General features: G+C 40.3%; 1 protein-coding gene across 1 annotated transcript in view; it reads right to left on the reverse strand.

Moving 5' to 3' along the window:
- Positions 1 to 24,121, reverse strand: part of LOC117214206 — a 311,214-nt gene extending 287,093 nt beyond the window's left edge. The window contains exon 1 of the mRNA XM_033460105.1: positions 23,700 to 24,121. The gene's annotated coding sequence lies outside the window, so the exon portion shown is untranslated. The remainder of the gene's footprint in view (positions 1 to 23,699) is intronic.
- Positions 24,122 to 25,095: the final 974 nt, after the last annotated feature.

Below are 25,095 nucleotides of genomic sequence, written 5' to 3' on the forward strand. Positions count from 1 at the left end.
TTTTCCAGTATACAAATCCAACGATAGCCAAATTCCTTGATTCAACGAGTCCCTTGTCTCTTGAATCCACCCTTGATTTAACGTAACAAAGTTTTACAATTTCTTGCTCCTAGCAAACTTAGCCATTCTGTGGCATTCCCCTAACATCATCCTAACGTCATATATCAAAGGAAATGACAGTCGATCCCAAATACGAGCTGAGCCGTCAAATAAATTTCAATTTTTTTTTCACCTACAGATACCATTGGTGAGATGCTCGAAATTTTCGAGATCCATAATGGTACCAACATGAAAACGACCTACACATCGCATAATGAATTCGATGTGAGCAACGATAGCGTTGTTGGAGGAGCAACGACAGTAGGAAACTGACAGTATCTGTGGAATGCGATTCAGTAAGGACAATGGTCCGCGTTAAAACGGCCCGTATAGATAACCTGGTGGCCTGGTTGAACGTAACGTTGTACACGCGTACCACGTAACGACGCGAGAAATCGATACGCGGCGAGAAGAGTGCACGGCCCGAGACACACGAGATACCTGCAACGCCACGGCTTGTTTGCCATTGCGAGCCGTGGTCAGAGGACTTGCTGATAAAACCGGTTTACCGGCCTGCGCCGAGTAAATAATTGGTTAAATAATTGGCCCAACCGTGCCCTGTCATTAACTCTGCTACAGCTCGGAGCTGCTCTCGGTTTCGAGTCTATTTGGAGCCTAGTCTGGCTCCTGTTTTCGCAAACTCGAAAGATTGTGGTTGTTCGCGAGACTGAGGACTTTGGGTCAGATTTTCGGGTAGTTGGAGTTTGGCAATTTTTAGTGTTTTAGTCTGCTAAGATTCGTAACGTTCGTACGTCGTCGGATAACTTTTAAGAAGATTCGTTTAACGCTAAGATCATGTATGTGAGAAAGAGGCAAGTACGTATAACGAAATACTCTTCGTTTTACAACGTTCTCTTAGACTGTAGATTATTACGTTAGCGAACGATATACTCGTAACCCGATCGTTCGATCGTTCAAACAAATCAATTCTTCAAATAATGTATTCTCCAATGAGTTTGGATAATCGAAGTTCGTGGAAAGTTTAGCTGCAGCAGGGAGCAACCTAACTTCCCTAACGAAGTCAAGTATGTACCTTCTCCGGTCTTCCGGTTCACTGGAACAAAAACAAGTTCTGGTCGTTCCCAACTTATCTTTCCACGACACAATTTCTAAATATATCCTGATAGTCTAGCCTTCGTTAGCGGATCGCTTAATTAAAATTTAAGAAACGGATAAATTTGCGTAGTCCAGTTAATTGCAGGTTTAATTGTTTCCAACTTTGCTCGATCGATCGTAATTAATTGCTTAAGAGGAACGAGTCTTTCTTTTTTTTAACCATTTGTTAATATTTTACTCCTACATATTTGTCTTCGAATTCTTTTTACTTCACCTTTGATATTGGAACTCACAGTTGCAAACACAAATCACCGTGTATCAGGTATTTCGTTAAAATCGAACATCGAAGGCTATTTCTCCAGCACTATTCTAAGATCATTGACATTTCTACCGTGATAATATCCGTTGTTCGTAACACGACATTGTAATACAAATAATCAGCCGATTAGCTCCGTTAACAAAACGAGAGGCAAACATCCACGTAACCTAAAAAACCAGTAAAACGAAAGAGTCTCCTAATTCCTGGTAATCCGATGGCGGACAGGGTGAAAAATACGAAGAAAAGAGAAAAGAACAATCGTCCCCTCGCTGAAGGATGGGTGGAGCAAGTTCCAAACTTGGGTAAACGTTGCTCGAGACACGGGGCAAAAGGAAGCAGCGGAAAAATAAATTTAAATGCCCCAACGTGTCCGTGCAATGTAAGAAGCGACGTTGCGTGGATTTCCATATGCAACGGCGTGCAGTTTAGAGAATAGCAGCGTGTAGACACTTTGTACACAGTCACAGACACGGAAGGGACTAAAAGCGTTACGGCGGATAAGTGACACCGGGGGAAAAAAAGGGCGAAAGGGAGCGTTTTAAGCGCTCAAGTGCGCGGATACGGACTTGCATCGGTTGCACACCGACGTTCTACAACGGGAAATTGTTTCCGACAACTGCGCCGAAATCGCCTGCACGCTCGTGTAATTGGCATCAGTTAGAATTTGTTGTTTTTGACGAATTCTAGAGGGAGCCACACACGACACACGATATTCGCAACGACATCGTCAATCCGTTTCGATTTTTGCGAGGTGCCGCGCGATCGATATTTTTGACAATATACAGGTTGCCTTCAAAACGTCACGCAGTATATATTACTTTACACCGTATGCGAAGTCCATTGAATTTTTATCGTGTATCGTACTTTATTGTATATTTTGTGTAGTATTTTCAACTGTACTAGAAGCTAGAAGAAGAGCGAGCGTAGCCGTAACAATTTTTTTTTTTTACGGAACGCTACGTGAAAACCAACCAATGGATAGAACAATGCATTAGAAGTCGGGAACAAATGTTCGCGTATAAATTTATTGAAAGAAAAATGCGATTTTGTTAATTGGAACGAATCCATTCCAATTACTTTAATAGGAATTGGAGCGCGTTTCAACAGATCTATAAAACAGTAGGAGGTTTCTTTAAAAAAAATCGCAAACAAAAGTTCTTTGAATCGGCACTGCGAATACTGATAAAAAATATTAGATTTCGACTGCACACAGTCATGTAGAATTACTTTCGTTTTTCCTTTTAATTATTCGTTGTTACGTTGACGAGCGTATTTTCTATAAAATTACGACAACTTTCCACCGCGTTTCTTTCTTGTTTTTATATTTACTATACACGTCATCAGGTAGGTGTACGGTTCGAAAGCTTTTGTAGTGGATAGAGGATAAAACTTAAACAACGATCTATGGATCTTTAGATCGGGTGAATTGTGTGTGTAAAGACGGCTGCCGGGGACAGCGGTGATGCCCTAGATAGAGGGCAGCACGGGTTAAAACGAAAAAGGAGACGAGGATAGTGTGAGCGTGATTATAAAAGCAATCGATAATAACAAGCAGAAAAGAACCACGTCGAATTTCACGTTAGCCGAGGAAGCGTTAGATAAATTTATCAACAGTGGAATTTTTTCTAATGATTAACAATGACGAAGAGTGAGTAATTGGGATTGCATACAGGGCGATAAAAATGGATCTAAGAACTTAGAAACTTATAAATCTTCATTGAGAGGATTCGATTCCCTTACGATTTATTTTAAAGCGAACGCGTCTGTTCGTATTGTTTAATTTTATAATTGTTATGCACGAGAAAAGATGGTAAAAATCAAACTCCCGTCACGAACATCCTCAGACATTCCTCTCTACGAAAGGAATAATCCTGGCACGACTATTACAAGAATGTAACTGAACCATTCTCTGAAACAATTGACAAACGCGTGCACCGTAAAATCAAGAAATTTCGAGCGACGTTTTAGGGAGAAAGAAAGTGCGTGTGTGTGTGTGTGTGCGTGTGTGTAGTGGCGCGCGCGAGCGCAGTCGCTTTACATAATATCTTTGCCATTGTAAAATGCAAAGTACCGCACGAGTCTCGCTGAGCCAGCTTTTCCTTTCGCCGCGTTCGCACTCGGCGTGCAGAGTGCAGAGTGTGTTGGCGCGACGAGGATGAGAAGAAGCATGGAGACAGAGGAGAAGAAGAGAGTAGAAAGGAAGGAGAGGATGCCTCGAAAGCAAGTTTTTGTCTTCTCATGTAAATCGCTACGTAGACGGGCCGATTGAGGGCTTAAGCACATATTTTTGTATTCCCTTCTTAAGGCGAACCGATCCCGTTCGCCTCGAGTGGAAATCGATATACGCTGTAACGTAGACACGGATAAAGAGGAGTTTCGTGGGCTGGAGAAATTGTTTCCAAGCCGCGGATATAATTTTACGATGGCGCCGTGTAAACGCGAATGGCAAAACGATTCTAAGAAGTTCTCTATATTAAGATGGATTTGTAGGTTAGGTCGGATTTAGGCGGATGCGTCAAGCTACCTACGTGTAGTCTATGGATAAGGAAAACAAATGTTAGGTTCTCGCGATCCGATTGAGTTACACCGATCATGTGTGTCATCTATAGGCTTTGTTATCCGTTTGACGGTTTTCTATCCATGCGATGAACCACGTCAGAGTTTTTGCACACATGTATGTATAGTCGTACGAGTACCATATTGTGTACCATTTTAATTCGAATTCAATTGAAAATTCTTGATTTTTCAAATGTTGTTAACGATATTACAAATCCAAATTCAATCGCGCGAATGCGCTCAGGATTCGTTGCTAGAAAAGCCGAGGAGAAATCTATAGCACGGTACGTTTATTCCAAGATCATTGAAGCGAGCGTAGCAAGGATGTTAGATATTATCGTGAAAAATTAGGCAGCTCTGTTTGAACCCAACCTAACTTAATTTAAGTTTAACCCACTCTAAAGCTACCTAATCCAGCAGGATCCGGCACAATGTATGACTATTTCAATCTAGCTCAACATAATGTTCAAACGATTCGACCTAACCTAACCTGAAACAGAATAGATCCTAGCTAATCTAACCAGTTTCGAGATTAATCCAGATTAATCCGATTTAATTCACTACTGATCGGGTTTAATCTACTTTATTCTACGATAACCAGGCCTAATCCAATTCTATTGATATATCAGATATTTAATACATGCAATTCGTACAAAATACACTTAACCTCTATTTATTATACAAACTCGATCCGCATAAGCGAGACGTTATTCGGATCTCATCCGTTTCTAACTGGAATTTGATTTATAGGCTGTTTCGCCTACACCGGACATGTGGAATAGTCGAAAGAAGAAATAATTCGAGCGATTTGACGTAATTGATCGAAAGTTTGGCATCGCTATGTATTTTATGGAATGAAAAAATTTAAAAAGGAAGTTGGATGAGAATTGTTTTACTTTTTTTGTTGCAAAAATTATTGTAAAAAGAGGAGGATAAAAATTCAATTGGAATACGAATACTGTGCAAACCCAATCCCAGGACCTTCGTCTAAAAATCTCTGTTACCTCGCCACATTATCATGATCGCTTCCCATCTGGTCACGTTCCATTAGTCGGACCTCATTTTCATGGAAACGCGTTCTAAAGAATAGATCGAATAATAATAATAATCTATTTCATTTAACCGATAAAATTTAACGAATTCGCGGAGCAAGAGAATTTGAATATCCTACGGGGAAGAATGTTTTCTGTAAAGCCCGAAGCTACACGATTCTACGCGAGTTTTGCCAATATTTCTTCGTGGCTCACAAGTGTCAGCAGTATTGCGAAACACATTCCATAGTATTCCTACGAGTTATGCCTGTATCTGCCAGTAACACGCGATCTCGTAAATTTAGCGGATCTGTAACCGTTATTTGATACACTTCCAACTTGATAAACTTCTATGAAACAGAAAAAATAGTCTATAGGCTTGCGGTAAATTCAACGATCGAGGCTCGTTCGTCTATCGATCGAATTTCCGCCGTAACAAAAGAAAATACTCGTTCGAAGCGATTTATTTTGCAAGATGGCTTTGTAAGCTCGATATTTCGAATATATGTATATATCGCTTGGGAAAATGTATAGTAGAGTTTTTTTTACCAGTTTTATCGAGTGGAATGAAACGATATATCTTGGAGCTTTGCGCAGTAGCATGATTATTCTTCCGGCTAATACAGATGTCTTGCTTCCCTTCGCGAAATTGGCCAGTAACAACTTTCTTTTGTACAGTAATTTAATAACTCGGTAGTAGCTTCAACTATCCAGCTATCGTACGAATGACCCGCCAAATTCAAATCCACTCAGAGAAGAAACTCAAGTAATTAACAATTCAAGAATCTACTAAAATTCGTTTTAAGAAAACTGAATTCGTTTTGAATACTCCTCGATCGTCGATATAACGCGTAACGAACGTCGATGCTATCGTATAAAGATTCGATTTTTCTTTCTCTTTTTAAGCAAGTATCAGCGAGTATCCGTGACGAACCAACACACGTATCGCCGTTATCGTACAAAGATTCGCCATACGAAATTCCAATCCAGCCATCTAAGAAAGAAAGAATCTATCTTTCTGACAACGCTACTGTACTTATTCTTTCTTTCGCGCGTTTCAGAGTTCCAGTATCACCGACGAAACCACCCTTCCGGCAAACATTCGCGAGGAACCGCGAGATACGATCATCGGGCATGCCGGACGCGTGAAAGATTAATGGCGTCGGGACAGGCGCGCCGTCGATGGGATTAAAAAATTTAACGAACCAGCCGACGACGAGCGACACGAGTTGCACAATACCGGGCTAACTCGCTCCGCTTCCTCCCTCACGACTCTCTTGGCCCGGAATAATAACGTTAACCGACGATATTATACTCGACCGTGGAGTTTCCGCGGATTCGCTTGTTTCCGCATTTCCGTGACTCTTTAGGAACGCGGAAACGTTCGCAATTTGAAGCTCGGTCGACACGACCAGGCACCTGCTCTTTTTCATACACCGACAATTAACCGGTGTACGCGTAGCTAATCTGGCTGCACGATCGATACGAAATTTCCTGGCTCGCTGGAAAAATTCCTACATCCGTCTACCAGGTGTCTTTCGCCTGTCACCGCGAGCTTCCGCTTGTTAACGCGATTTTCCTCACCCCGTGTGATTAATGGATACGTTCGCCCGCTTCCTTGCAAGTCCATGTACAACAAATACATTCAACGCGTGCCTTTTATGTGGATTTTTCTACGTGACTTGAATTTAACATGGTTATCTTAATATCAGGTATCCTAAAATAGAATTTTATTATACCAAACGCTCGCACATACACCAAATAATTGCGTAAATACAATAAATACGCCCGATGGTAAAATAAATTTAACAAACCCACCAAACTCTCTTCTTCCATTCGTTCTGCGTCTAAATATGCAAGAACGCTAAACGTCGAAAATCCACAACACTGAAATATCGATTAAAAAGCGAAGGAAAATCGCTGTTTCGTCCTTACGTATTCCGTGGAAAGATCCGCCTCTGCCACTTACACGCGTCATTCGACGCTTCGGCACCCCAATTACAAAGTATCCAAGCTGCGAGCGAAAAATGTACGAAATAGAAATTCCTCGCGTCTCGAATCCCCTGTAACAGCCATATTTCGCAGCTTACAGAAAATTCTACACCATCGACGGGAAAATCGGCAGCTCGGTTCCCGCGAGAAAGTGAAATTCCTCGTAAACCGCCATTTGCTTGCATGGAATTCGTACGGGGTCACCGTGTATAAGTCGCGTATTTCTTCGGAAACGAGGGGCTGGAGGATTCGAAGAGGTGCTCCGTCGCGATCGTATTTCACACTTTGGGGCAACGAGTGCGGCCACATTTTCGGTCAGCTATGTTCCGCGGGTTCGCTGCCGTGTGTTGGTCGAAAGGTCCCGAAGGAAACGTTTACGGCCAAGTTAACGGCTAATCCTGGCCATAGTTACAGTCATTAGGTCCAGCTTAAAGCGACGTTATTGCTTACATTAGTTACCAACTGTTCCAACCGCTTGACTCCTCCCGCGTACCGATGTTCGATTTAATTACCAACGCTGTTTGTCAAACGGCTCTCTCCACCGTTGTTGTCGCTTTGGGAATTTTATTTGCTTTCGTAGAACGGATGGTGAAATTGGATCGATCGGGCATTTTTACGAAATTCAATGCGTGGACAATTTGTTGGAATCCTTGGGGGAAATTAGAGTATGGTGGGAATTTCAGAGGCTGGCGTTGCAGAATGTTTCGGATTTCGCGTTTATGTTGGTGGTAGGTTTTCGTTCCAGACTTTTATTCAATTTGTTTTCTTCGTTTGGAAAGTTTGTCGAATCGACGATGGAATTTGCAATTTCCACGAATTAACACGGCGGAATGGAAATATGGCGAAGACAGTACACGCCAGGAGTTGCTTCTCTGGTTTGAAATTTACGAAGACTCAAGTTTTCGGGCTTGGAAAAAACTTGATATGAAACTAGAAATGTACGCTACGGACGAACTCGAAAGTGCGTCGTTAACATCGTTGATCAATGCGAAATTAATCCTAATGATCTACGTACAACGCGCACATACGCGGATAAAAGTGGCAGATCGATACGTTGAACATCAAAGTCAAACTCGGCAAGACTGTAAAATGAACAAGAATTAATTACGGGATCGTTTCTGGAAACAAACGGGGTTAATCAATCCCATTTGAAAGGATCCTCGAGAAGACGCGTGCAACAGAGGCGGATCGATAATCGCGACTTCGAATTCAATTTTCAGCAGCTCCTCCATTTACGACCACTTCTCCACTGTTTGCCAACAATGACCGATTACACTGGCATTTCGATGACCAATTGTGGGTCAAAAGGTCAACCAGCTTACACTCCACATTCGTACGCCTCATGTAACTTGTGTGCCTATGTGCACGTGTATGTGCGAGCGTCTACGTGGAGAGAGGATATCAGGCAACCAACGTTCCAGAAAGACATACACAACTACCGAGCAGAGAATAACTCATTTTGAATTTACAGATTAGGCGATGAATCGAGCCGGATTTATGGCGTTTGACGGCCGCCTATTCGAACCAGAGATGCGACTAATCAGCATGATTTGAGTCGTATTATACGACGTATGGAATATAACGACGAAATTTCTCTCGTTGTTTGACGAGAGATACGAATGCTGCTAAAACGATCAACACGTTTGGTTTTGCGATAATAATAAAGGAAGATTATCACAGATGTTACATGGAAAGGTAATTCGATTTTTTCTTAATTGGATTCAAGGAAATTCGTTGTCGAACGAAATCAAAAGTCAGAAAGGATAGAATTTATCGCTTATTCTGCGTTACATTGTCCTGTTATGAGAATACCGAACCATTCGACGAAATTTTCAGTTATTCCATTAAGCAAATTTCAATTGTTAATTTTAATTGCTCTGTAAATGGTTTGTTCCCCTGGTGGATACGTGATTTATGTGAAAGAAAATAATTGTTTTCCTATTGTGTCTTCGCGATAATAATTAAGAGAAATGGATCTTACGCGAAAATAAATAAAAATCGACAAGAGAAAGGAAAAAATTCGTTATATTTCATCGCCATAAATCACTTTTAGGATAAACCGTTCATCTTGAAACTAGAATTCAAATCATTCAAGGTTCTAAAAAATATTGTTCCGTAACGCGTTGTATATCTTGCACGAATATGAAATAACATAATTATACATATGTATAATTAATCAAGCGAGTCACTGCATTGAAATTATTTAATCAGCGGATTAATTTGTAAATTTCCTCGGTTAAATCCTCCATGTTATAATCTGCGAGCGAGCAGAATCTAAAAAATGTTTTCCAGGCACATCTTCAAAGTTTACTCGGCAAAGAATGTCTGATAAGAGAGGCTGGCACGCGATATTTTTCACAAGACTGTTTCTGAAGTTTCAATTTCATACATTCTCTCCTTTCACAGAATATTCCTGTATCTCTCGAGTTTTACTTCCTTTCTGTCTGATATTTATTTAGAACTTTTCCTTCTTACTAAATTCTACCATTGTTCTACACCTCTCAGACCATTCAACCGTCTAGCATTTACTCTAAAATGATTTAAGAAGAACGTGACTGTATTCGAATATCTCGTTATCATCGGGAAATATCTTCTTCTGTCGTGAATTCTAGTCTGAAGTATTAGGCAATTCTCGCGGAACAGAAAAAAGGTATCGAATAGATACAAATTTTCATCGCTTGATTTTTTAAACCATCATTAACCAAAACGCACAGACGCAAGAAGTTGCTTTAAAAATCAAATTACGCAAAGCGAAATATGTTTGTGAACGTGTGCAACCCGCTTCTGCAGCTGATTGTACAGCCGAAAACGATGAAAAGCAATTCTCCGTATCGATTTCGTGTTATCTAGTCACCTCTACGAAGGAGCTGAAAATGACCACGTTGCGTTTCAAGGCAAACCTGTAAACGTCCTGTCATGGATCCTGTTACTCGGTGTTTCAACATTTTCGATAAATTTGCTCTGCTTGCAAAATTCGTCGCATCTCGTAAACGAAGACATACGAACATTTTCCATTCTTTTCTACAACCGACTCCCGAAGTGTGTCCCACGTGTGACTGAATCGCGTAATACTTAAAAAAAAAAGAAAAAAAAGACACCCGCGATTTACAAAAATTCGGAAATAAAGTAACAAGTACGAAACAAATTTGGGGACAGAACTTTTCGATCAAACTAATAGACTGGTGGTTACTCGATTATACGTCGTGCACCGAGCTGATACGTAATCCTACTCATCGAGTACGACGCCACTCGTCGGAAGAATCCACTTACGAGTGGTCGATCGGTCCGGCGTTTCAAAATTAACGCTAATCTAGGATCAGACCTAGCTTATAAAGCGCTGTCGAGATTTCGTCGGGGGAAAAAACGATCGTTACCGGTTCGCCTAATTGGACGGCGACGACTACTCCATCGAACAATTCGCTCTCGCTCGATTATTCCATCTCGTGGTTCCCAATGCCGCCATATTTCAGCATCCAGATTGATCGCCTCTTTTAGTTTCGTTCGTACGAAGAGATTTGTTGGATAGCTTCGAAATTGCAGTTGAAATTGACCAGTTATCTTTTTTATTATTTTTTTTCTCGAAAAATAGTACACGTGTTTTTAATCATCGTGGGCGAATTTTTCATTAAAAAAATAATTTAGTGTTTCTTCCGTCATGAAAAATATTTATATTTCCGACGTCAGGCGTAAAAAAAAATCGTACGTACGTGTTGATCGTTTTGGGACTTTGGAATGAACGATTTATAGGAGACGATTATCCCGAAGAATATTAATATTTTTGATGACAGAGGAAAAGAGATATGGAATTCTCGATTTTTACGGCCGATTTTAATATTCGCATCGCGTCTCTGTTTTTGCTACTTTTATTTATATTTGTACGCTGTAATGTACGAAATTATTCCGATTTTCAACGAGAAGTACTTGGTTGAATGCGAGACCTGAAAAATTTTAATCGTTTACGAAAGTTAAAATGTTCGATTTCAATACGATACGCTATACGTAAAATGATCTACAGAAAGATGGAAGCGTTTATTTCAAAAAAGGTTTACGAAATCGATACACACAGTGAAATCGAATACTTGATATGTCGCAACGTGATATTTCATATTTATGTCTAACCATTTATTCGTAAATTAATATTATTACGCTGTGAAATGTAATATTCGCAAGCTGTGACAGATATTTAAAGAACGCATAGTGTTTTAAACAAAAATGTATCTAAAGCGTATAAACAAAAGGTAATATCAATCGAGAACAATCGTCAAATTATTAATTACACGATGTGGACATTAAAATATAAAATATATATCCTTTTATCTCTCAAAATCAACAACGCGATCCAATTTCACAATTCAAAGAGTACCGTGGAAAGAATATTTGCTCAAGTCTCACGCTCTAATGCTTCTTGCAACAGCAAGCAATAATTTTAAAACCGAATCTGCCCCATTATCGAGCTATTATATTCTCCAATATATTAGTACCAAAGGAAGATAAATAAGAGGTAGAAGAGAAAAATATTATTTCCAACGAATGGAATGGAACTGCTGGCGTGTAAAATTGACTTTAGCGAGAATTCCAGCTAATACCCTATCTGTCACTAATATGTCGTCGCGTACGGTTCCATTCAGCCTCGAGCGTCTTATCGTGCTGATTGCTTCGAAGAGAAAGCGAGAGAAAAAGGAAGAGAAATTTTACTATTTAGGAAACCGTTTTCCTTTAATATCGAGGGAACCGTATGTTATCGATACTAAATCATTTATCGGTCATTACGATACTTGCACGGTGCATTACGCAAATGGCCGCCCTTTTTGCTCCTCCGAGCCCGTCGCAAAACCGGAAACAAAAGGAATGCGTAAACGGAATCATACGTGAATTTCTAATTGAATATTCCACGGATTTTTTACGTTCGATGGCTCACGAATGTATTTGACCGCTCATGATAGAAAACTTTTATATGCAATATCGGGGGCAGAATCAAGTGGACGGGTAGAGGAAGTTTCGTTAAATAACGCTTGTATATACAAAAAAGTAAATTTTAACTGCAATTACTTGGCATGAAAATTTGGCAAACGTTTCCTCGTTTCTTTGCTGAATCCTTCAAACAATCGACAATTTGAAAAACTTGCTGCAACATAAAAGAAACTTTCAAGTGGCTGTAACTTATTAAGGTATTTGCAACGCGGATTGACTTTCTTGCAATTCCTTTGAAATTTTCACGATGGCTTACTCTATACATTATCTATACGTTGTTCAATTTCAAACAGAGTGCAGCCTTACCGAAACGGAGATATTCATCTTCTAAGTTGAAACTTTTAACACGTAATCCCTATAGAAAGCCACAGGGAAAATGACTTTTTGATTAATTACGGAAAATCCGTTCTTACAAAGTTGTGTAAAATCTAATGCGCGTAGAATGGCTAGAGGGATCGTTTTAAAGCAAGAATCCAGCTCCGCCCTCGCCGTATTCGAATAAATATAACGTGGAATATATCTAGTATCGGTCATTTCGACGTCCAACATGTCGTATATTACAATGCGAAATTTCTGTCTATTTCCGAATTGTTTGTTAGTCTGCGCGCGTACAAGGCACAGGCAGCCAAGAAATTTCTAAAGAGAGAATCTCAAACATACGCGAATAATATGGTTTTCGAGTCTCAACGTGTTTTGCTTCCGAGCAACGCTAACGCTCAAATATCTTATGGTGGAAAAACTTAAATAAAAAATCGTGAAATATATTTCGTAATTATTTTGTTAAAGTTATTTAATAATCACACTCTAGGGGTGCAAATACGAAAGGATCGGGGAAACGAGCTTCTTTCAACATGAAATATCGCGGGCTGCTTCAAACAGTTGGACTGTAAAATTTAATAGCTTTGGCTTGTTTTTCACTGTACGTATGGAACCAAAGCCAAAGTACAATTTACGAGAGCGGTGCAGTATCGATGGTCAAAATAGATTCATCGATAGCTCCAACAGTCAAAATAAATTTCCGCCCCGCAATACGCTTTCAAACTTCGGCCGAATGAAAAAAATGTTCATGCGCGCGTGCGTTTAAACCCCGCGCTTAATTTCGCCGCTCAACTTTTCACTTTCGTCCAATTAGAGGCTTTCACGGATCTCTTGACTTTGAGTCATCCTTTTCGTCCAAGTAATTAATTTACATGCTCGCGTTATTTGTTTTACAAAGATTTAGACGGAATAAAAGACGAAACTTACACTCGTCTTGTAAAAAGCAACGCGTCGAGATTACAAATTCCCTTCCTTTTGCAACTTTCAAGGAATTTTGCCTTCTAACTTCAAGGTGTAAATAACTTTACAGGTAGTCTCGTTTCTTTTACGAAAAGATTAAAGAAGAACTGGCTGCTCGATAATCGCAGGATAGGTTTATAGTCAAATAGCATTTCCAAACATAATTTTCGATAAATCTATTTCCTTCGCTATATATTACAATTGCTATGCTTTGGATATTTTATATATCTTTGGAAACTGTGTCTTCCGTGCATTCTTGCCCCTTCAAATTTTCCACGGATGCTGCACGTCCATCCTGAGTATCCTAAATTCTCATGCAAGAGACGCGTATTCAAAAATCATTTGCATCATACCACACATACACAAAAAAAAAAAAAAGAAAATTCACTTTCAACGGTCTCCTTGGCGATCGATTACCCGTCCATCGGGTGCGCGGGGCGAAAAACGCGGAATTAATCGACGGACTGGCCGTGTACGAGTTCAAAGAGGCGCGCGGTTCGACCATACGCCAGACTCTGGTAATTGGGTTTTCGCAGCGGGTTCGCATTTTCCATCGAACGGACGCAACAGTTGAGATTTTCAGCCTGCGAGAAAGACGCCTATAGCGAAAGAAAGACAGAGAGACCCCGTGCTACTGTAAAGAGAGACAGAAAAAATCTTGCGTTCTCGAATTCCGTTCGACTGATTGACACGGGAATCTCGCGAGAGCTGGAGCCCTCTCATCGTCGGCTACCTTCGGCTCCACTTACATTCCGGCCAGATTGCATTGTACCTTGTACCCAAAGGAGCTCGTCGAGAATTTTCCCCTCGCGACTCGTCAAACATCGCCGCGTTAACAATAGTTTATAATCCCCGCGAAGCTCGCGTTTCGAATTGCACCGGATGAACGTCGATACTCGACTTTCGTTTCTGCAGTCGTGGATAATCCAGTGAATATATTCTAAATCAATTTTGCTCCTTCCGAAAGGAAGGCTATGAAGGATTTACGCAAGACTTTTTCGTTACGTATGCGCGAGGAAAATCGCTTCTTCGATTAATAATTCAATGACTACACTTTCCGTTTATGTTTAGTCGGTGACTGAAATGATAAGTGTGAGAATGTACAGGGTGTTCTCTAATTATTGATATAATTAGAAATGGAATTGCGTTATATACAAAATGAATTAAAATCAAAAACAAGTTACAGAGAAGTGGATCGCCAAAATTTAATGGAGACTTTGACCAAATATCGACCTAATGAAAAAGCTGGTACCTATGATCCAAGCTTAACCTACTTCGGTAAATATACACGTCGGCCATCTTTCATGAGAATCTACAACATTTTTCTTTACTCGATATATAATCGGATTAGTGGAAAATCGTTGACGCGAATGCCGCGAAGCTGGAAAATAGCAACAATGGTGACAGAAAACAGGACGCGAAATTGATTGGCGAGATTATCTGAACGCCGCAAACAAAACGGTCTTAATTAAAGGATTTTTCATTTCGACGAGTGACAAAATGAACGATATCTCTGTACGAAAAAAACCAGACAGTGGAAAGAGGTAAAAATAATCGGGTCGGAAAAACAGGGTCGAAAGAGTAGCGACGGCTCGTATCGGCACGGCCAAATTATCTCGAGAGGAAATTGTTGGAATTCAGCATTTCCGTCTCGAAATACCGAAACGCCAAAACACCAAAACGTTGTATACGTAGACGGTGATCGATCCTAACGGCAAAGAGATTACGATCGAAGCCAATTTGCACTTTCCGCCGACTGCCTCTTCCGGATCACGATAATGTTACACTTCACAGCTTGGATAAAACGAAAATGGCAAGTACACCTGTGTCGTCGTTCATACGCGACCATACGCGCCATTTCGCTCTTTGCACTCGTATCCAAACAGCCCATAATCGCGATTTATCCGATGTCGATCGGTATTACGATCTGATACCAGACATTGTGTATCGTCACCGTGCATACAGCGTGTCTGAGGATGTCTCGATACAACTCGTAAAATCGAAAATAGAGAGCGCAATCGTTTCGGTTCTCCTTTTTTGCAAAGTTGCGTAATCTAGCGGCAGGTTTCGAACAAATCAGTAATAAGCTGAGCAATAAATAAACCTAGCGACAGTAAGAAACAAATCCAGCGACGAGTTTGGTATCGATCGAAGCTAGTAACAAACTCGGTAACAAATAGAAAGATCCGATCGACCGAATAATCCATTTCTCAAATACAAACGATTCTGTCAAAATTCTTCTTCGCAAAATTCTCAAATTAAATTAACATCTCGCATCCTAACGTGCAAATTAGGCAAAAAATCTTTCAGCGAGGTTTCTACCTTGGCAACAGGAGCTCCACGGGGCCTAATTCGAAGCAGATCCGCGTTACAGCTGTCGTTTCTCCTGCTTTTTGCGAAACTGCTCGCACGCAGTTGGATATATCGTTGTCTGGCACAAAGCGTAGCAAGAAACCAGACACCCTGTGGATCTCACGACTCGCGTAACCTATCCACCCGTGTGTGCACACACGCAGGTAGATATCTCGTGTCCCGAGTAAAACGGAAACCGAGCTGGCAGACATTGACCCCGCGAACCGGAGCCTCGGATATATTATGCAGAAAATTGCCGACGAAAGAAATCCGCGAAAGACGAGGACAGGGATTGAAGAGAGGTCGAAATCCGGATACGAAAATAATGTAGTCAAATCCTGTCCACCATATATGTACGTGGACTGCGCACGCAACTACGATGGAATATAAAAGCACGGATAAACTGGCCTAACTTGAATTTCACGTTGAAAATGCGAAATTGTTCGCTGTGGATGCATTTTAGTCGTTTTCCTGGGTCCTTTTAATTACTGTTCAGCCTTACTCGCAGTTCTGTTAAGATTATTACGATTTTGGCTCATTTTAGACAAATTTTCGGGAACATAGCAACGAGCCGCTGTTTCGTATTGTACGAGTGAAATAATAAAATTAGTAAAATTTGTTCGTCGTTTGCCAGAGATCTCGTTTCTAATAAAAGATAATTATCTGAACTTTGATGGCTGATGATCATAGCCCGGCAGTTGTTTCTGCTGCATCCATTCGAGAGATAAAGTCGTCCGTCGGACAGCCTCGCGTCGTAGCACGCGCAGGATTTGCAATTGTGCGGCGCCACCGTCGCGAGAAGCAAGGTTGCAGACATTGACCCCCGGAGACCGGAGGGAGGCTGATGTTTTGGGGAAGGTCGAGCAGAAGGGGAAAGGGTGGCTAAAGCTGGAGGGAGTGGAATCCAAGCCTTTCTCTTCGGCCAGCGAAATTTCCCTCTGCCTCCGCTTTTCTTTGCCCTTGCGAGCCTCTCTTCCGCCGCTAGACCACTCCAACCCGGCTCTTCTCTACGAATCTTTCTCTTTCCGTTCATCCAGCTTTTTTCTCTATTGCCTTCATCTCAACGCGCGTTTTCTCTGTCAAGCACCCTACACACGTTCAGACCTAACTTAACGTAGGTTTCGAGGTTAAGTCTCGTGTGCGACGGTCTCAGCTATCGTGTCTAACAATGTTATTATTCCAGGATTACTGCAGATTTTCTAGCTTTTTCGTCCCCGTGTCTAATGACATTCTATAATCGACATTTGTTTCTCAGTTGCAAATAAAAAGTTACTTCGATTTGAAATCTTTTTGCGTGTTACGAGAATTTTACCTTTTCGCGAGTCAGCCACTTTCGAGAGTAGCCTGCACCCCTATTCCCAGTAAGTTATATCACTAGTGAAAGTTAAAGATCTAAAATTTGATTACTAATTCGAAATTACTAGATTTCAATCCTTAACTACTTTTGAGAGTAACCTACAACCTCGCTCGATAAAATATCCGTATTTAGCGATTCATCCTGTTTCATTAAGGACGTTAATGATGGTCGCGAGTCATCGTACAGGTAGAGACCATACGGCTGGTTAATTTAGCCGTCGCTTAATGTATGCATCGCTGTTGATATTATTAAAGTTCGGGCCGGACGTGTATTCAATTAGCAACCGATATGTGTGTATTATCCGTGTGCGTGCGTGTCAGGGTGCAAGAGAATGGGAGAGGTGCAAGGAAATGAGAGGCGTGCGGGTTGTATCGACTCGTGGGTACGGCTGCTTCGTTTACGCGGAATTTAATACCGGCCCCGTTGTTATTAGCGGATTTATTATTCAAAAGTGCCGGCAAATGGAGATTGAACGCCACGTAGCTCGCTCCGGGTAAATCAGCCGACGAAATACTTCTCTCGTCATTCCCCTTCCCCTCTCCTCCATTCCCCGCTCTGTTTTCCGCGTCCTCAGAATCTGATCATTTTTTTCCATTCTTTTTTGACAAGGGTGCTTCCTTCCGTGCAAGGAATCGTAATTTTTATGCGTTTTACATCACGCCAAGTGATCACCCTCGACAGAGGGTGCCACTCAAGTTTCGCAGGGGACGAAGAATTTTAGGTGGGAATTAACGAAGATGGAACTGGGGAAACTTTGACTCCATTCTTGGTCTTTTATGTTTTTACGGGTTTGAGGTTTCTTTCGAGGCTGGTGTGTTGCGGATAGAAGTCGTTGAATAATGGAATTTGTCTTTTAAACTTTGTGCTAGGCTTGTATCAAGCGTACAAGTGCCCATAATAGACGAAACTAGGGTTATTTCGGCCAAGTAAAGTAATTTGCTTTGTCATTTATATCGAATGCGGAACGGTTTAGTTTTGGGCAAATTTCAGGTCCGAAATTTTTTATATACTTAGCCTAGTATGTAACTGATCGATAATCATTCGAGTTTAGCGCAACAACGTATATTTGTTGAAGGAGTAATTAATTTATTACGAGATAAAATGCTTCATAACGGAGAATGCATTTGTATTCTGGTGCAAACATTTTTATTGGAAATTAATATCGAAGATAGGGGAACAGAAAATCAAAGGAAGCCGAGTAATTAATGGCACGGAAACACAGGCAACTTTTCAGTTCCAATTAAAACACCGCCGCTTCGCGAATCGCGATACAGAAATGAAAAACAAATTATTTTTTAATTAATACGTGTATTGGCCCCTGCTGTCTCCTATTAACGACGTATATAAATTTCATCCAATAACAAGAATGAACCCAATATTATCCTCCTCTATATTTTCCTTCCTTTCACAGCTATATGTAAGTCGGAAAACGTTATTTCGTCGGAAAATTTTGAAATATTTTTCAATACTTTTGTTCTGTTATCCTTTGAGAAGTAAAAATCGAAAATATTCAAAACTTTTTGAACAGAGTAAGCGAAGATTTTTTGACAGTTTTGACTAGAGCAACGAAATAATTCGCAAAAGAATTTCGATAGAAGAAACGCATAGTTCGAAATATCAATGGTTCTAATTTTAGTTTATTTTTAGAGATCTAGAGGATTGAAAATTTCGCGAAGCGAATAAGAGAAAATTGAGTTTCGTTTGCCTCGATGAAGCTATTTGCAAAAAATTTTACGAGATCTTTTGTACGATGTTTAAAAATATCTTTGGGAATAATTTATCTATTGCGAGGATTTAAAAGACCGGGGATATTAAAAAATTTTCTATGAAACTTTACAAAAAGAAACGATTTACTTTTATTTTATTTTCTCAATTAATAACTAAGCAATTCTTAAACGAACTTTTCCACGAAATATTTGACCAAATATTCCGAAAAACATCGAGAAATACTTGGACCGAAATAATACTACGAACATACTACGAACGAATACAGAAAAATATTTAAGGAAATTCAAAGACTTTATATTCGAAAAGTTTGCTAAATTATTTTTACAAAAATTCATTCCTACATACTTGGGTCACAAGCGTTTTTATTTGCCAAGAGTTATTTAGAATGAAAAAATCTTACGTCGAGTAGAACGATCAACTAATTTGTAAAATATCTCAATTTGCGAAATTTCTTTCTAAATCCCCGCTTTATTCTTGCAACAAGATTTATGAATACCGATAACTTTTAATTCGTGACTTGTAAAATTTCGACTAACGATACGAGGTCAATCATGCAAGAGAACTCGGATATAAAAATATGACTTTCCATTTATCAGGTCTGCAATGTTTAAAAAAAAAAGAAATTACGACCAACGCATCGAGGCAATCTTTCGAAACATTCGAGACACGCCAACTGGAACGAAGAAAGATCGAGATATCGTTCTGAAACATGCCACAAGATTAAACAAATACAATCCAGAAAACATCGACAACGCACCGTCCTACAAATACCTCTTTCTACATATGTGCATCGATGTTTTAAGAATTGCGCTCAACGAACAATTCACGATGAATATTAATAAATGCTAATGTTTCTCGACAGCTAATTTCGCCACACGAAGCTTCTCTCTCGCAACGATCAGCATTCACGCTACATCGAGCGTTTCTAGAAAGTGGAGGGGTGAAAGGGGTGAAAGGGGTGAAAGAGGTTCTGTCGTTCGGTGTTCTCATGAAAATTGCTGGAAAAGCTGAATTCGTAACGAAAGTTCATTCCGGCGACCGGAAACGTTAGCCAGCTTTCCTCGCGGTTCCTTTTCCATATTTCCTTTTCGGCTCGTTCCTGTAATAAACGTCGTCTCGATTCTCACGCACCATCTCCAAGCCCATCAAAAGATGTTGGAAATTTTTGACAAATTTCGATCCTCTGTCATATATCACAGAATGGTTTGGTACTTGTGGCACGAGTGGAAAAATGGCGATTCCTTGTGGGAAATTAAGTTTTGCAAATAATATATAAATTCGATATGACACGAGCGAGAAAGGGCGGTTTCTTTTTGGAAAATTAATTTTTCCAAAGAATACATAGATACAACGTTCACGAGAGGACTTAAAAATCGCCTCGTGATCAACGTGAATAACAATAACAGGTAGATATACTTTTCGGTTCTCTTCCAACACACTTTCACAGAAACTCTACTAGCCCGTAACTAGTACCATGATTACATACTTCCTTTGACGTCGTTATTTCTCTCTATTTTTAACTAAAATTTACCCCCGCGTTCGCCCCTTAAAATCTTCCGTACCGAGTCATTCATTCTGTTCCAAATTCCCAATTAAGAAGCCCTACTTTCCTCCACGAGAAAAAATCCTCAAATACGATCGCACTGTAATTCGTTTGCGAATAGGCTACACACGCTAACACGAGAACTAGCTATTCAACGGACATCCAGTGGATCCTGTGGCAATCACAAACGAAGAGGCCTTTGCTCTGGCGAAAATCGAAACCGATGCCAGTAGGAAATCTCACAAAGGTAGTTAGTAACCCAGACAGCCAGACAGACAGATGAGAGAAAGATAGGAAGAGGAATAGAGGGTAGGAAACGTTGCATCGTTTGGATTGAACCGGATGGCTTTAGTTCCGTACAAGTAAGATCTAATGAAGCAATTCAAACTGTAACCACAGACCGCTTCAAAGTTTTGAGAAATGCCGCAGCGCGCACGGGACGGCCAGTACATTACCGGCCTGGTAATATCAGCCATACCGATGCCACAACTCGCCTATATCTCGGCGAACTATGCTTCGCCGAGGTTCGACTGTACACGCGGCGCCCAGGAACACGCTCGAAACATTAGCGTTCATCGACTCTCGGCGATAGAACCACTACCAAACCCGGCGTAAGTATCACCCCGTTTCATAATTAGTGCTCCCCTTAGAACAATAACGTTGCTGGTTAACGAGCTCGGAATCGACGTAGCGGCTCACGACCGAGTAAATCTATCTGCGTATCACGCGCTCCAAAGTCGACCCGTTTTCTGCGAATGCTTTTATAATTCGAGAAATTTCGGATTCCGTGGAGGAAAAGTATTAAAAAATATATATATAAAAATTAGTATTTGCCATGTCGGAGCTCGAGCGGTTCTTGAGACTTAAAGTAGGGTGCGACGGACCCTAAGGATCATGATACAACGATTATTATTGGCTCGAGTAAGTGTAACAGGTGTATTTCAGAGCTCAAGTTTGGGTGGAAGGGTGTTTTTCCATAATACTGAATACTGATTACGTTAAATCGTCAAGTTGCCACCCCTATTTTCCGACATTCAAAGACAAATTGTCGCTAAGTATTTTAATAGGCGTTTGTCGTCATCGATCTTATATATTGAGAGAAAAATAAGCTCGGTAATAGAATGCAACCAACTCACAAAATTACGCTAGATTAATAGGTTAATTCGAACGAAGGTAACGGAGATATTTCACGATTCGATTTCGCGAAAAATTGCGCATTTTGCGATATTAACTGTTAAATGTCTCGCAATATTGAAATTAAAGCAGGTGCATCGCGTATGTGGAAGACATTTCTACAATATCGTTAACTTCTTTTTTGCGTTTTCAAGGAAAAACAGACTGGTTACTGTTTACGTTGCTAAATATGGCTTCGGAACTCGAAGATACAACGAAGAAAAACACCTAGTACGCTTGATCGTTGCGTAGATTTTATGTATTTCAAGGAAAATAGTGTTTACAATTCAGGAAGTTTGTCCTGCAGCTCGAAGTAGAATGCAACGTACTGTATACAAGAATAACTATAGGACGATCGTCGATTTACACGAAGGCAGCAAACGTATTTTAAGATTCAAATTTTTGCGACAGAGTTATTCTACGATAACATACGCGCGTAGTCTTCCCTACATTCTACGAATTCCAACAAATGTAGACTGGTTAGCGTTTACGGTTTCAAACGTAGCTGCGTAGGCTTGATGATGCTTCGAGTACAGTGCAGCGAACGGTGTAAAGCAACCCTTAATTCGAGCAAGGGTAGCAACAATCTTTTACGATCTTTTTTTGCGTAAAAAGTTGTTTCACGGTAATAAATGAAATATATTAATATCAACCCCTTGCCCCATAAACATTTTTATCGTCAGTACATAAAATTACATAACAAGCATTAAAATAATCTATTTTACAAATTTATTTCATTTAAGATAATGTAAGAGAGGAAGTAGTCAATAGAATTTATATCGTTTAAATAAATAGTGTGTGTAATAATTATGAAATACAAATAATTATTTAAACAAAAATGTATTCCTATAGCAACTAACGTCGTTATTTTGCCTTTCATTTTAAAAACTCAATACGAAATATTATGGTACATATCTATTATATATATATATATATTTCGATTTTATAAGTCGAGGCGAAAATTTGAAATTGAAAATTCGAGCGAAGTAAAGTTCTTATACGTACTGGTTGGGGAATAATCTATCACGAGCCTGAGCCGATGTTTTAAGACAAAAGAGGATAGAAAGGAGCGAAGGAGAATAGAAGAGTCTGTGGCTATCAATGAAATTTTGCCGAAAAGTTGTAATAGTGCCCGAGGGCTCGATTTACGTGCATTCTATGTGAATTTGGGGAGTAAACAACGATGCTTGGATCGGATCGAGTTCAAGGGCCGTCGCGAAGGTTAAAGCTATTGCACCGCTGGAATTAAGCGTTCTGATTAAGAAGGCTGACGACAACAATCGCTTCTGTCGGTGAAACGAACGTGGTAATCGCGTACTACGATTGTTCCCTAATAAATCGCTTCCTAAAATCCTACGTCCCTGATACTCATTTAAAAACTTGATCTTTTAAATCGTTAACTATCCAACCTATCGAACGTTTCCTCGATCCTCCGTGAAATTATTTTGTAAATTCCTCTGTCAATCTTTTGACACGCTAATCGTCGAACGAAATTACGAAAAATGTGACAATTTCAATTACTCGACGCTTCGAGTTGCACATTTTCCCAATTATCTCTCTCGAGAAATAAGTCGTTAATCGATATTACAACGTATACAATTATTACAATACACAAATTCCTAATTTTTATTTAAATAATTATCCGAGCGAGCGTGCCTATTTCTAAAATTTGTAAATACGTTAAGATAGTCGCGCTGCACAACTTTTTCCTACACTGTAGCCGCCGCCGTTCAGTAAACATTCTTGAGCTATTTTTCAAATTCGGGGTAGCTTTATGTACGAGTACGACGACGTCACAGTTGTGTTCGTACCGCGACGCGCTCATACGCCTCGCGTTTCAATTTGTAAACAGAGAGATATCATTAGTTATGCAAGAGACACGAAAACAACGTATATATCTATCGCCATATCCGTACATAAAGCCAATTCAAACGCAATCTACATCGAGATAAAAAAAAACATCAACAGTGTGTTTACGAGTAGAAGGGTAAAACCGAGCGACGTTTACGTATATAGGAACAAGTTGTTTAAGCTCGCGACCCTGAAAATACGTTTGACGATCATCGAGGTCGGAATAACAATCCCCAATTCTCATTCAATCGCGTAATTTAAAATATCTAAATCGAATATCTCGTTTTCCCTATAAAAACGTGCCGACGCGCGAAATGCTTTTATACGAAAAACACTATAGACACCGTGTGTGTTTCATTCATCGGAATCGTTTAAAATCATAAATAAACTTACCTAACTGCAGTTCGTGCTTCCCACCGTCGTCCACCACACGCTCCTTTCGAATCGTACACCTCGATGTCCTAAATGTCACCACCGAATAAAACCAAAGACAACAAGTTTGCTCCAAAAGAAAAAGAAAAAGAAAATGAATAGAAATGATCGTAGCACACACAACACCTTTCGCGATGAGTATATTTTATAATAATATCGAGACGCCTCGAAATCCAAGGGTTTTCGTTCGCACCACGAGAAAATATGGTCCTGTGTAACGAGTGAACACGCGTGTATAGCCGACACGCCACGTTTACGAGAGCAACGTCGTGTACGAGAAAACTTTGTCGAGTCGCGTTTACATCTCGTCGCTAGCGCGGCTCGAAACGACGAGGATCGAATCGCGGTTCGCCGATAACTGGCGACGACGCCGGGTCGGAGAGTCGGCAGGCAACGCGACCAACCCTGTGCGTCGCGCATGCGTGTTACCCCCGACGCGCCATATCCCCACCCCTCGATGCCACAATGCTTCGGGAGAGGCAACGTTCGCGACAAAGGACGCGCAGAGTGCCTTTTCCGGCGCAGTTTTTCGAAAAGCGCCATCGGAATTTAACTGTTCGTAGTTAATTAATATCGTCCGATCGCGGATAATACTAACCACTCGCCTTACGATGCGATTCGTGACGCCGAAGTGACAAAGAAAATTGCCGTTGCCCGGCACAATTTCTCAAAAAGCGACGTACCATTGTTGGTAGGTGGTTTTAAGTAGGAGATTTATCGTTTTTGTTCTTTGAAAGAACAGAGAAATTAGTTGTTGTAATATACGTATGAAACGTGAATAAATAAAGATGGATAGGATAGCAACATTTAATCCCTACGAAAATTCAACGTAAAGAAGTTACGTTCGTCTCTAAAGACACGATTGGTTATGTATAAAACAGGATACAATGTAGGGATTGAAACAAGAAAAGCGTAAACCAATATCACAGCTTGAACAATGATATCTTGTTTCCTTGTCACGCTTTTTTTTTCACCTACGTTTTGCGCGATAAACGATGCATTGTTTTTGTAGAATTCCTTTTGTTCAACTCGGTAATGGAATTCGCGCAACGTGTTCTTTCAGCACGCGTATAATGTAACGAGCTATTAATAACGATATAAAGCAATTATTGGTCGCTTCCCCATCGGAAGATCGCGAAGCAGTTTTAAAAATTCAGTTTAAAAAATATATTTCACGAATCAACCGACCTTTATCTTCGCTAGAGGATACATATACGGCAACAACTTTTCGAATATTCGAAAGATTCGATTTCTTAATCTCCAGGAGGAAAGTGTCGCGTTTCGAGACATTTGCGAAAAAACAACGGATAGAAAAGATAATTGGGTGTAATAGTAGCGTAACTTCAATGACATAGCG

Source organism: Bombus bifarius, unplaced genomic scaffold (genome assembly GCF_011952205.1).
Source record: "Bombus bifarius isolate JDL3187 unplaced genomic scaffold, Bbif_JDL3187 scf7180000009200, whole genome shotgun sequence".
Lineage (NCBI taxonomy): Eukaryota > Metazoa > Arthropoda > Insecta > Hymenoptera > Apidae > Bombus > Bombus bifarius.